This window comes from Polyodon spathula, chromosome 18 (assembly GCF_017654505.1).
Source record: "Polyodon spathula isolate WHYD16114869_AA chromosome 18, ASM1765450v1, whole genome shotgun sequence".
Classification (NCBI taxonomy): Eukaryota; Metazoa; Chordata; class Actinopteri; order Acipenseriformes; family Polyodontidae; genus Polyodon; species Polyodon spathula.
The window spans coordinates 23759832-23775175 of NC_054551.1; the positions used below are offsets into that span (position 1 = coordinate 23759832).

A 15344-nucleotide genomic window follows, 5' to 3' on the forward strand; every position below is an offset into this window, starting at 1 on the left:
AGAAACAGGATTAAGGGGATTGTGGCAGAGCACAGCTCTGCTCTTTAGAAATTGGCAGGGATGGGGTTAAATTCCCCTACCTGCCTTGGTTCATTGTGTTCAGGTGGCTGGGGTTGATTAGATGATTAGTTTAATTAACGATCAATCAGCGCCCAGCCACCTGACATAAAAGGAGGCCTCTGCTTCTCATTAGGAGGGAGGGAGCTGAGGAAGCAGGTTGAGTGAAGGTGTGTTGTGTGTTGGTGTGTGTGTGTGTGTGTGTGTGTTGGTGTGTTGGTGTGTTGGTGTGTTGGTGTGTTGGTGTGTTGGTGTGTTGGTGTGTTGGTGTGTTGGTGTGTTGGTGTGTTGGTGTGTTGGTGTGTTGGTGTGTTGGTGTGTTGGTTCCAGTGAAGGCATTGCCCAGCCTGGAAACCTTTATTTTTGTGAGTGTATTTTTGCTTTATTTGTGTTTAAATTGCTTTGTTTTGGCCCTTGTGCCCTTTCATTTTTGTGTTTATTTATAAAAGTTATTTTTTTGAACTACAGACTGTCTCTGGGCCTCCATCCACTCGCCAGCCTGCCACAGGGATGTTTGAAATAAGACAGCTAAGAGATAAAAAAAAAAAAAATTGCACTATACGTACCATAAGCTAATTACTTTGAAAACAAAAGGATGGTTCAAAGGTTCAATGATATCCCAGGGTAAAACCTTTTCAGATATCATTAGATGATTGATTTGAAAGCATTACAACAGATTAAAGTGTAATGTGCAAGATGATTCTTTATATATGCAAGGATGCATCACAGACTAGTCCTTTTGTGTAGAAACCAAGAACACTGAAAAACAACCAACAGCAGTGAACTAAGATTAGTACTAGTATAGTGCTAGCAGTTATTGGTGTATAGGCCCAGCTAAAGAGAATAGCTGGCACAAATTGCTTCTGTTGAAGATGAACAATGCAGTTCAAGTGAAATTGAATTGGGATTGTTCTATGGATCAACACAGATTTCTCTATGATTATATCAACCAGACTGCCCTATTGGGAATGTAGGATACAACACTGGATGAAAAAAAGAATGTCATCACAAGGTCAAATAAAAAACAATCATTGGTGTTATTCTCCACAGGAATAATAATCGTAGGACCTACAGGGTGAATTATGCATTACAACAAAATAAAATCAAATAAAACAAACAAACAAAAATAACAAAAAACATGTTTAATCAACCTTTGTGAATCTAGTGAGCCTACCAAGACTACAGCAGAAAATGTAAAACCATTGCCATGTCAATATGATCTTTGCACAGACCTACACACTCAGGATTAAAATTACACCACATGCAAATCTTAGTTACCAGAGTGATAGGGTTATTGATTTGTCGTCTCTTGTCAAGGGTATGTTAGTTTGTTTTGCTGATAAACAATTTTACAGAAAATTCTTTCTGCCAAAGCCAATAGAATAAAAACCAAATAAGTCTTCTTATGTAACCTGTGGTTCTGTGGGGGTGGGGGGGAAGGGCTAGGGCTCCTCCCGAGTTACATCCTGCCAACAAAATATCTTCCAATGTTTATTTAACCCCCAAGTCACGCCCTTATTCTGTGTTGCTTTTTCATTTCCTCCATTCTCCCTTCCTCCACTAGGCTGCGCCACTTCTTCAACTGTCTAACGTCACAAACTTAGAGGCCCTGCCGAGGGGACCACCAGCAAAATCTTTTCAGTTTTCCCATTCTCTGCCCACTTTATCCGTCTTCCCCTCTGGAGCCCAGCCATTCGGTCTCGACTCCTCGGAGGTGTCTCTCTGAGACGGGGGGGAGATCCCTGGCTCTCTCTGCATGTTATTTATTTTCTCTTTTCCAGCGTTCCAGTCTCCTTGCAAGCATATCGAAGCTCTGCTTGAAGACCATGTCAACCTCCATCAGCACAGGTGACCCTTGTAAGCCGGGGAGAACTTGGACTTCTCTTCATAACTTTGATTTGTCTGCTATCCTATTTTCGGTTCCCCTGTGGGTGAAGTAACGCTTGCGTCCCAGCCTTGGAGGCCAATCTGTTCATCTGTCCACTAGCTAAGTGGAAAGCCTGGCCTCTTTTTAACTCATAAAGCACTCCTCTCCGATTTCAGTTCCTGAGGTTCTTACTCCATTCAGCCCTTGCTCCTGTCTAGTGAAAAACTGTTGAATCCAAAGTAGACACCTTTACTACAGCCATTTTAAATATAACTTTCTATTACCTGTCACTAAAAAGCAAAAAAGGGCAAGTACCGAACGCAGTGGGGGGAAAAAAAAAATTCAATCATATGCCCATGGTCAAGTAGTCCAATTAGGATTATAATTAGGATTTGACATTTCGTGGACCTGTTTAAACATTAAATACACCTAATACTCCAGAGCACAATAAAAGCCTAAACATAGTGGTACTTGCTTCCTTACTAAAACTGAGTGCTGTCATTTGTTAATCTCCGAACAGTTGCCGTCGACATTCTCTGTCTGGTGTGGATTTGCCCATACTTGAGACTGCACATCTGCATCCACTGAATTGGTTGGAAGTGTAAGGCAAAGCTTTGCCAAGTTATACAAATGTGGACATCAATTAGAAACAGTTCCTTTTGACTTTCTGGCATTCTTTAATGAAGTCCATATATGCAGCACGTTCGTTGTCATGTTATTTGTCCCATCCAGGAATTTATTTTATCAGTACAGAGTCAAAACAAAGAAAACTTGCCTATTCGGGGCTAAAATTCTAACTGCGTTTAAAAAGTAAACCTCAGGTTGTTTGAGCCAAGGTAGCTGTGCTTGATTGTACCTGTAGTGTTGATTTCAGCTGGGTACAACCGACACAGGAATACTTTTTCATCTGCGCTGACTTTCCAGTTTGCTTTCTGAAAGCTGTTGTTTGTTTTACATTCTGTTCAGCAGCCTCTGTAGTAGCCTTTTGTTTAATGTGTGATTATAGCAATTGATCGCATTTTCTCTGTCGTATTAAAAGATGTGCTAAACAATTAACTCCATCTGCATGTACAGTTTCTTTGGGAAATGTCTTGACACGATCCTCACCTGAAATATACTGTGCTTGCCGTCCATTTTTGGTATTTTACGTCAAATGCTGAAAACTAGATTTTAGCAACTTAAAAATCAAAACAATGCAGCAATGACTTTGTCCCACCTGCTACATACAGTACAGCAGGTAACAGAGAAGCCAGTACAGATGCACTGATAGGCTGATTAAAACATTGTTGTTATCTGAACAGCAAACCATACTTGCAACATTTGGAAACTATTCAGTGGGACACTTGTCTTCGGGAGGGGGGTGGGTCATACACATGGGAGGAGTTATACACAAAAAACGCACATTATCATATAATAGACGTACCCCGCACTCAACATGACAGTAACAAGACATAATGAAGCATTGAAGCATAATGAATAACTTTGTATAAGTTAGTGATCAGCAGATGTGTCAGGTGCACAAAGAACACAGCGAGTGGTTTTCACTAACTCTACTGTGCAGAATATTTTTTTTTCTATGGATAAATATCAGAATTTTCTTCCTATGCATTGGGACATTTGCTAGGAAATCAGGACTGTCCCGACCATATAGAGACTGTTGGCATGTATAGTAAACAAGAAAGTTAACTGCTTACGTTTTTGTTCAACGCACACAAGGCGGCGAAGAAATAAAAAAAAAAAATCCTATCTACAGAAGAATGATCCACAGTTTGCGTCGCTTGCATTGTGCAGTAGCTCACAAGGTTTCTTTTCTCCCCTCACCAACTGGAAGTTTCTCATTTTTTCACTATCTAGTCATCCTAGTTACAGCCCATATATAGCAGTTACTATTTATTTTGAATCACTACCATTCAATTTCTCTTGTTAGGTGTTTAGGTAATGTGTGTTACACTTCAGTTATCTGACACAGTTGATTGATTTCTGATAGGGTATTAACTTCAGGAAGTTGCAACGATGTTAAACTGATAGCAAGCTCAGTGTGTCCAGAATTGATTTAAATACTAATTTACAGCATAAGAGTGCATTTAACTAATTGCCATATACTGGATAATAACATATGAAATGTAAATTGTGTTCCAACATTACTGGAGTCATGTTTTAATTATATCTAGGAAGCTACCCAGATAATAATTGTTTAAATTCAATACACTGCTGAACAAGTTTGAAAGATATGTATACTGTAAGAATTCTGCATAATGACTTCTGAGATTTGTGGAAGGTCCCTTCTATAATCCTATGTACATTGTATTAGGTTAGTAAAGCAGTATTAAAAAAAAAGTTAGGGGTTTTGGAACAAGTATTTATCTCATCATCCTATCTGTTCTGTTTGTTACTAATCAGGTTGTTAATACAGTTCTATAGGCACACATTTTCAATCCTTTTAAATCTGACAAATTTTATTTAAATGAACCATTAAAAAAAAACTAAGGGTCTCCAGTCTCATCAAGCATCAATGTAAAGTATTTATCTGCACTCTTAGCTGCTCAATTTCATAACTGTGAGACATAACCAGTTGTTGCTATAATGGGGAAAAAAATGAAACTCAGGTACTTTGCATCTGTTGGTTACTGTTTTCAACTAAAGCTCTGTAGTGCTTCAAGATTTGTCGTGTTCTGTAAACTCCCTGCATGCACTCAGATAAAATAAAGAAATATAATCTTATTTGGCCCTTTCAGTATCTGTTTTGTTTTTGGCTCGATTGTAAGCAATGTGTCTAACTAACGTGTCAAAGGTAATGTGTTAGTGTATATACAGAGCTGTATTAGGCATAATAAGCAGGACAGGAAAACAATTGCAATAATTTGATTTTACAGTATAATGACAATGTTAATATAAACATTATTTGCAACAGATATCAAAATCAAAATGAATTATTCAGTAAAATGAGATCTGCTGAACTTGACGAATGCATTTAAATAAACATTAGTTCATGCAACAAGTGTGAAGACCGATGTGAATTACAGTTGGCAGCAAGTGATAGTTTGTGTTGTATAACCCAGGATTATTTAACTCACCAACTACAGTACAAATTAAAGGCATTATTATTTCAATTTAAAACCGTACACTTAACCGTAAATACAACATTGTGGCACAGTGGTTTGCAGTGCACAGGTGTAGTGGTGATGCAATTACAAAACAGAAGACAAACAGCAAAGTCCACGGTCCAAACAATGTTTATTTGTAATCCTGGTCTGGTTAGCACAAATAATCCCAGGCAATATACAGCAATTCCAAAACACTGGGTTGCAGCCCCGAAATAAGACATAGTTCATAAATAACAAAGTAGAACACACACGTTCACAAGTCCAGAGTGATTATTGTTTCTCGTGGTGTAAAACAATTTAGTGGTACAGTGTTGTCTGTTTTTTGTGCTGGCCTGTAGCAACAGCTCCAGATCGTGTTAGTAGTCTAATAACAAACAAATTTTTAGACACAAAACAAATAAAACACTCACTGTAATTTTACATTTGTCCTTCAGCAGTTCTCTCTTAACCGTTACAAAGGAACAGATCACCTAGCCTTGTCCCCTTTTGTACCTTTAGTCACACACCCTTGGTTAGCGAATGCTCCGTTTCTCCTCCAATCCACGGTTGCCATATCACTTTCCCTCTGGAGCGATGACTTAATGTACCACAGCTGTGCCCCCTTTCTAGATGGCCGACTTCCATCTAACCCTGGGAATGAATTGTCAGGCCATCCGGTCCAGGGCACTCTGTTCCCTTTATACTGCGTCCTCACAGGTTGGAAGGGAGATGTCACCAAGAATCATTCTGTCTCTGTCACAAACATTTAAAGTTTTCACATAGTATTACAACAGGTGGGGTTGCTTAATTTCATATTTGTCCTGGATGGATTTCACCCAGGCTGTAATTTCAGGATGGGTAGATCTTACAAGTCAGTATCAAATTATTAATCCTAAAGAAACGCAGGATCTGTTGATAAAATTTGGTCACTAAGGTAAACACAACCGTAATCACATACATTGTGATTTCTATGAAATCAAAAACATGCAAGTCAAATTTCAATCCAGAATATTAACAGAAGTTGCCCAAAAAATAAATAGATTAGCGGTTTTCTTCTTTGATATTCTGTCAGTTTAATCAAAGACACTTATCTTGGGAGACATGTCAAGTCAAAGAAGCCCAGTGGGAAAGAAAATGTAATAGATCTCAATCTATTCTGACAACCAGTAGGGGCTTTAACACTTTAGCTATAATATCAGCAAGGCATTTCTATTGTGCCCTTCACAGGACATGCATATGCCTAATGGCTCCTAATGATCTAGAGATCCCCCCCCCCCTAAATTTTCCTTTTTAACAGGAAAAAACTGTCTGGCTTGCAATAGGTCTGTTTTTTAGGAAATCTTCTGTAAATAAAAAAAAAAATTGTTCATTGAGAGTGAATTCCCTTGAATTTAGAGTAGAAAGTTAATGTAAAATAAAGAACATACACAAAAAATAAATTGTTAGAAAAAATATCCAATCTGTTGCTTCTTTCTCTAGCGGAGCGCCTAAAAATATAGCGTTACACATCCCCATGTGTTGCTACAACTGTTTAAATTATGTACCTGTAATTTCTTTTCATTGTTAAGACAACTTTTTACACTTATAACTTTAAAGTCTGCTTCAAAAGTTTTTTTTTTTTTTTTAAAATGGCAGTTCTAGTACACTGATAGTGTAAGGGTTATTGCCCACATTATCAAACAGGTAAAACAGCAATAGCAATCCATGATATGGGACGGAACAAAGGCCAGAGCACTTGTTTTATTTTGTTTTTTAATAGTTCTTCCTACAGTGATTTAGAGGACAGTGCACTAGAGCGGACACGTTGAAAAGAGTTTAAGTAGACTTTAAAGTCTAAAAAGTTGTCAGTTAACAAAGGAAATAGAAATTTCAGGTATATTATTTAAACAGTGTAGCAACATGTGGGGATGTATAACGCTATATTTGTCGGAACCCCGTTACGTACTCGTTAAACATTAGCATATCCGACTCAACACGTGTAATCCAAGGCAGAGGCACTTTCAAGCCTACTGCAGTCAAGGAATTATATTTGATAGCAACTCATCAGGTAAAGATGACACAAAGAGTGGAAATCTGTATAAAAAGCTGATTAAACATGGCAGACTGCGTCCGCTGGATGGCTCCGTGAAGGTCATTCTAAACAAACACGACTTGTGTCAAACGTTTACGTTTTATGCAAGGGTTAAAACAGAAAATCCATTATAACAGATATACTTCAATAAATGGCAAAAAGGTTGAAATCCTGACTGGCAAGTCACTTAATTACACAGACGTAATGGAGACAAGCAGACTGCATTTTGAATCGCAACAAAAGTGGGGTTTTGAAGGAGTCATCTGATTGATAACGACAACAGCAGATAGGCAAGTAGTCAAAGAGGGGAGGCTGTAATAATGAAATTGAAAATAGGTAAAGAATGATTTTCATGAACAATGCATATTTCCTTTGTTCTGAAATGGATACAGAAAAGGGCTACAGAAAACCATGTAGTCTTAACTTTACTTGTGCCGTATTAGGCTTACTAAATACCTGTAGAAAACAACATTACAATACTGAATCAAATGCCATCTTACATGTGGTTAGGTTAGATAAACCATATAACCCTCAGATACCATAGCTTACACATATACTTGTACTAGAGAGTAATGTTGCTTAGCATAACCTCTGGTGTAAGGCAGACCTGAGTGACACATAGTTGTCATTTGATAAACTGTACAAAGCCTGGGTGCTCTTACCAAGTCTAATATTTGACGTTGATTTTCTTAACATTTCTTTTCAGTCCCTTCCTGATTAAAAGTAGATTAGTGTTCAGTGATGACAATCACTTGTAATTGTTATTCATGGTTAGGATGGTAGGAAGCCATTTGAAGAAATATTCATGTGGTATCACTTGCCAAGAAAAAGTAGAAAAATGCTGACAAAAACACGATGTCTTCTGCATTTAGTAAACAACTATAAAATGAATGTTGCCTGGCCTTTGGAATACCATTATATCTTAATGTATAATTGCAATTTGATGAGGGTAATGCTAGAACATCTTTTTCTCTCTTGTTTGTAATTGAAATTTGATTATTTTAATGTAATTTAACTAAACAGGCCTATAGACATGTCTAGATATATTGCACAAACAGACGAAACAAAACACAGCAAGCCAGCCAAAGCAAGAAGCAGAAATAATACCTCAGGATATAAGGTTTCTTCTAATGCTATTTTTGGCTTCAAAGCATTAAGTAATGGTCAGCAAAGAGCATGATCTGACTAGAGCTAAAAATATGGAATTCTCAGCACCAAGAACCCCCACTTACTGTTATGAAAAAATATAATAATTATTTATAATCATAAATCTCAAAAAACTACTCACTTCTAAATCTTTTGTAGTCATTTTTGTATTACTTTAGTATAAATACATGTTAATTTGGATTCATATGTTGTTTTTTTTTTTCTGACTATGAACGAAAAGACACACATTTGCCCATTTTCCCATTGGAATTAGTGATATTTTGAAATATCACTGTCCTGGTCACAAAAGCAAAGTTTGTGAGGAATAGCCATTTTCTATACTTTTGAGGCATAAGCAATTAGGAAATAACACTTACTACCCAGGAACAAAAATTGTGTTACATAGTGTAATAAGTGAACTTACAAAAGTAAATGGTCAGGTTCCAGGTCTTCAAACAAGACACTTCTTTCTCCCAAACAAAAAAAAACCTCTCCAACATAAAGCAAACTCCCAAACAGAAAACACACCTCCCAGCCAAAGTTATTTTAGCACCATAAATACACAGTATTAATAGTATGTCACCAAAGAAGCCCCTGTTCGTGAATTTGCTTTACTAAGTTAGCTCAATCATATAAAAAATGCCTTAATCATAAATATTATTACAAACCATTTTTTATGGTCTCATTAATAACTTACTGTTATGACAAAAATGTTAAGATTGCTTTGCACAGTGCGCTATATCAGCAGCTTTGTTTTTCTAACACAATTGTTGTTTTGTTTTTCTAACACAACTGTTATTTATAAACAGATTGCATGAATGTTGGTGCAGTAAAGCTGATGTACAAGATCTGTTGCAGTTTTACTAATTGTAAGTGAACTGAAATCTTATTGCACAACATTGTGAACACACTTTGCTAAGAATTTTCTGGCACTGTATTGCAAATGTCTTGCAATAAAATAACTCCACAGGCTATTTTCTGGGCTATCAGAGATTTGTCTAGATTAAAGTATGAAATTGTCTTTTTGTATTAATGACTTTTATACTTTGTCAACATGTGCTGTTATTAAGCCACCTACAGAATATTACACCTTGAATGCTATTTCATCTGGCCCACTCAACAGGAAAAATGAAAAGTCACCCACTAATCCTGCAGTAAACCCAGAGAAGGCTTTGCTATAACACGCTTGACTTGTCTCACTGACACCTTATGACCTTTTCCATTGTGACCAAAATTGAAACGGAGACCAATGAACCAAGTTGATGGAAGCATGTTATTTCCAATACAACCTGATGAGAAGGGACTTAGGGGACACATTAGGGGTTTTTGTGGAGATAGTAATATTTGAAGAATCTTAGATTATTTATTTTTCTTTTTTGCAAAAAAAGAGTCTTCCATGGTATAGGTATATCTTTGACTTTAATTTTGAAAATAAACTACTCAAAGGTATTCTTAAAAAAAGCATAATGATGGGTTTTTTTTGCAAAAATAATTGACAATTAAGTTATACCAAACAACCAATATGGAAAGTTTATTTTTCCCCTTAATATTTTATGATGCTTACAACCATTCTGAGACAGACAATTCGGCTTTTCTCACTTGTTGGTTACTTTTATGGATGTAGCAGGATCATGTTTCTGATCATATAATCAATAAAGATTATTATTATTATTATTATTATTATTATTATTATTATTATTATTATTATTACACCCAGATAACAGATGACCTTGTACAAAAATCAGAAAACCCACAAGAAGCCTTCAAAACTCCAGAGTGGCTTTAAAGTGGTTTAAAAAACCTATACAGTACTGGTATTGCAAATCCATTCGTCTTTTAGTATTTGCTTTAAAACACTGTTTTTTTTTGTTGTTGTTTTTTTTAAGGAATATAGTTCATAGTAGGTTACATGTACATTATATTGAAAAAGATGGAAATACAATTTCAACTTACCAATCAATCGTTGTGTGGTTTTGATTGGAACAACCCCAGCTTTAAAAATAGATACAACAAAAAAAAAAACACTTATGCACACAATTGCTTGAAAGTGATATTGTATTTTTTCTAATATATATATATATATATATATATATATATATATATATATATATATATATATATATATATATATATATATGTATATAACAATTTTAGTTTGTACCTATATCAGTCTAATTATATCATACTGTAATTCATTATTTTAAAACTATAAATGTGTACTGTCAACAAGCTTGAGGAATCCAGTTGTATTATTTTTTGTTAAATAGCAAAGTTTAAGTGGCTAAATTGATTTTCCCCCATCAACAGACTGCCACATATATATAATACATTTTGTTCCATTAAGTGGTAATAGCCACACTTCACACTTCACTAAATGATTCCACCTCCACACTATCAGTATACAAAATATGTATCTATATTTTCTTCAGAATATAATTATACTTATGGAAAGATACAATTACTAACTTGTTATATTTTGGGTCCAGTTTAACACCAGTGAATAGTATTACTTTATTAGTCGACGCCATCCTTGTTGAACTGTTTTACTGTCTTTGCCTTTTCGTGATGTTTTCAGTGACTGACAATGTTTTAAATGAGCTGAGCACAGTAACAGTGTAATTGTGTATGTCTTTTACCAAGCATTTCCTTTTGTAGGGTCATCCAGGACACAGAATATGTACAAAAGGCAGCTTAGTAACTTAAGAATTAAACAGATGTATTCTTACACCTGTAAAGAAATATACAGCCTATTAAAGTTTTGAAAAATGTTTTTCAGTTTGTGGAAAAAAATTAAAATGTTGCCTATACATTAGTGTACATATTAATATTGCACTTGTTTTAGTAGCATCAGGTAAGTCTACACTCCAAAGCATTACAGGGTAAAAACAAATAGCTTCAGTCTCTCTTTGAAGGTATTTTCATTTACATAGAATTCCACCTGCACCCTGAAACACAATTTAAACACTTGAGTAGAAGCATTTGAAACTTTACATTTACATATTTATGTATTTATTTACACTTTACATATTAACTTTACATTAATATGTAGAACAAATGTCTGATGAATGCATTATGCAATTTCTGTTCCTGACATGTATCATGTATAAATGTTGCACCTTCCTTCAATATGGTAGTTTAAGTCTAACTCTTGTATCACCTCTAGGAAACAAGGCATCTGTGAAACAAGTCCTTCATGTGTTACATTGTTCGTCCATTAACAATAAGACTGTTAATGACCTTGAAGCTGAGAGAATTATCTAGAAATAATGTTAAAAACAAAACCTGAAACCAAAATACTGTACACATTCAAAACCCACACACCGTAATCTTAATATTAAAAAAAAGTAATATTTCAATTGAACAATAGTGTTACTTTATGGTTCACAAGAATATTGCTGTGAAATCAGATTTACCAGTAAGCGTCATCAACTGGAACTCCAGGTCCCTGCTCGGGACAAACAATGGGTTATTAGGGCAGTCAGAGCTAAAGCAATAAATCAATCTGAGATTCAGAAGAATCACATTGTGCCTTGTGAAAAGAAATTAGGGTTGGCATAATTGAAGGTAATAAGAGGCTTGTATAGAAGAAACTGAAAAATCAAAGGGAAACCATGTGTTTCATCTGGTATAGGTTCTAGAACATTGAACCACTAATGTAATACAAATAACCCTAATCTTAACTCTAAAGTAATACAAATCAGCATAACATGAGCAGAAATGTTTTAACGGTTAGGGTATGTGCTAATTTGCATATCAACTTCTATTATGCCAGTGGTATTTTGTATTACAAAAGGCTGGGATGCCACAGTGACAGCACTGGTTTCCATGACAACGGGGGTTGTATAGCTATTCTAAACATCCTTGTCTAATCAAGGGTTTTCTTTTTCTTTTAAAGTAAAATGCAGTGTATGAATAATACATATGCTTTAAAATTACAATTCAATACAAGTTTATTGTTGCAACTAATGTTGAAAAAGGTTTTTAAACTGACATCTGTTTAAAATGGTACATTTATAATTTAATTAACACTCAGTGTTTCAAAGGAAGAAAGACTGCTGGGACATCAAATTGCAAATGACAATTCCTTGCATTAATGCCTCTGGCATGCCTTCTTATAAACAGGAGCCTAAGGTGGTTTTGGATATGATTTTTTGTGTGTGTGTGCATTGGTTTTGGCTGTTTGAAAGTACCTTATGAGTTTCAAGGGTATAAAGCTATGAGGCCATTTACAGTGGCTTCGTTGTCCTCCATTGATTGGCTGAGAGGATCTGTGAGGTTTATAACAGCATTCTGTAGTTAATTAATACAAATGTATAAGGTTCTGACGGAATGTAAACCAAGCATTGTATTATATAGATTAGTTTAAGAAAATAACCAAATAATATAGTTATTATCACCACAGTTAGGGCTCGATTCTGATGAAACGAATGCAATTACAGACGCAGTGGTTAAATTCAAACGCGTCCGCCCCGCAGGACGTGGCTTCTCCAAAGCGCGTTTAGGGGCGCAGTAACAGCGCCCAGCAAATCAATGCTGTGTAGGTCGGGAAATCTGCTATCCAATCAGGCCAGGCAACAATCTTTTTAAGGCTCCGTTTTGAATGTAGAAGTGGCGATCGTGTCGGGCGGCAGTAGCCCAGAGCAAGGAAAAACAGCTCAATTTAGGACTGCTTCATGACACAGGAGATTGCTATATTAATAGACGAGGTAGAGGCATACTTACTAACCTCCCTGATCTGTCTACCAGTAGCAGCAGCTGAGTCACGTTCAGTTACTTGTTCACAGCCTGTGCTCATAAAGTGAAAGCCTCCTCCTGGCTTTAGAAGAGATGCAACGTGCCTGTGTTGTTACTGTGATATGCTTAAAGTTGCAGAAACTAATCAGACTGCATGCAGCTGTTTGATTTCTACCATATTGTGGTTACTGTACTGCCATTGACAGCAAACACTTTCTCGATTATTTTATCTTTATTTGCTATACTAAATTTAAATAAACTGAATATTTTACATTGACAGACAACATTCAGAGGGCATATGCACTACAAGAACTGAGACTTTCTTTCAGGTAAAATATACGCTCCTGTTATGCTGCTCTCCATATACTGTATGTAAATATTTTCACTTGTAATAATTGCCATGAAAATAATCTGCTACAGTCCTCATGAAAATAAATGTAGTATTCCATTGTATCTGCAAAATTGGATATTTTTTTTTTATTCCTATATTTGTTAATTATTAATTTATGAATAATATTTTTCTTTCTTTGATTTCCTCTTTCTGTGTCAGTCCAAGAGCATGCAGTTGCTACTTAGGACTGCTTTGCTTTTTATAGTGTGTTCAGTTGTTAAAGTTCCTGATTGCGCCACTAAAGAAACCTGGTTTCATCAGGTCTTGACGCAGTGTTCAATTGTCTATCTGGAAACCCCATTGTGCTGTCATCAGAATCGCTTCGGCGAATATGTTAATGATACCACACCCCAAAATTTATGCCAACATGTGGAGATGGGGCAGGCACTATGTAACTGCTACATAAAATATTACATTTTTAATATGTTTACACCTTTAAAATAACTCACAATCTACCTTGGATGTTTGTTCATACATACAAACAACAACTGGAAGAATTATGGTTATGGATATTAATAAGAATGTTGAGAATACACGGTACATCAGAGATGTGTTATTTTGAAGCATATCAAGTAACAACTGTGTATAACAGGTTTTGTACATGCTCAGAACATTACTGTGTACTGTTATGCTTAACCATACTTCAAAATGAGTACACCCAGACTGTGCTGTATAAGATTTTGAAAACCTGCATTTACTTTTTTTTTTTTTTTTTTTTTTAAGTGTGAAAAATAAAAATGCATTAACCCTTTTTTTAAAAAAAAAAATAGTCAGTAAATCTATATCTAGGACACCAGTTAAGAGATCAGCGGTTAGGCAATAGTACCAACCAGTACAGCTTCAGCTGAGCCTCTCTTGTGCTCTCTTGCACCCATAGAGGGTAACAAGTCTGGGGTTGAATAGAAAATATAGATAGAGGGTAACAAGTCTGGGGTTGAATAGAAAATATAGAAAACACAATGCAAAGTAAATGCAACATTGTGTAACATTTTGTATTCTGTGCAAAGGAAAAATATATATATATAAAAGGAGTGTGGTTTTCATTATCAAGTGAATTGTATGTGGTGGATAAGCAAAGAAATAATACATTCCTAGCAAGCAGAGTTGTGTTTTATACATGTTCAGAACAAGAAATGAATGTACATTCATTTAAGAAATATTCCTTTGATTTCTGGAGCACTTTAATTGAGGGACTCAGAGAAGACTTAACAATTGTACATCTATCTCCGAGCAGCCACTGCAATTGCAGTGTCTCCTAAGAGACATTTGATTACATGACTCACACTTTGGTAGTACTCAGTTGATGCCCATATAGAATTCCGCCCTGATTAAATTTGTATTTATTTATTTTAGCAACATAGTTTGAGACAGATTGAGAGACAAACTTTGATGGATGAGGCAGGGTCACAAGGTTAGAAAGCACCACCTACGGGAGGGGGGGGACAAGGGTTATTGGTAATCTTAGCAACCAAGCTGAACATCAATCATGACTTGTAAGACTTGTAAGGGGCATCCATTTTTTTCAAGTCAGGATAGGCTGAAACAGCACAAAAAGCAAAATATAGTCTGAATAATAGCCTTTAGGAGGCAGTGTGGTCCAGTGGTTAAAGTCCAGGGCTTGTAACCTGTGCCACTGACTGACTCACTGTGTGACCCTGAGCAAGTCACTTAACTTCCTTGTGCTCCATAATGCAGAGTTCACAGCCTACGCCTGTAAAACTCATTGTGATGGTGATCCACTATGAAAGGCGCTATATAAAATAAAGATATTACATTTAAATAATTTGCCAGTGTTCAACTGTAGGTTCAGAACCACAGATAGCTACACCGGGACAAACTTAACAGAAGCTGAATTAGTACCTTGGACAGGGATAGTACTTGGGCTGGCTGCAGAAAATAGTTTAAAATTAAGCAGACAGAGATTTACAGTTGGGGATAAGTTTCCTATCTGACTTTAACCATAACAATGTGTTAAGAGTTTATCCATAAACCAGT

At 35.9% G+C, this 15344-nt stretch overlaps 1 pseudogene; it reads right to left on the minus strand.

Moving 5' to 3' along the window:
• LOC121330708 overlaps nucleotides 1-15344 on the minus strand; it is a 45347-nt pseudogene that overhangs the window by 17383 nt on the left and 12620 nt on the right.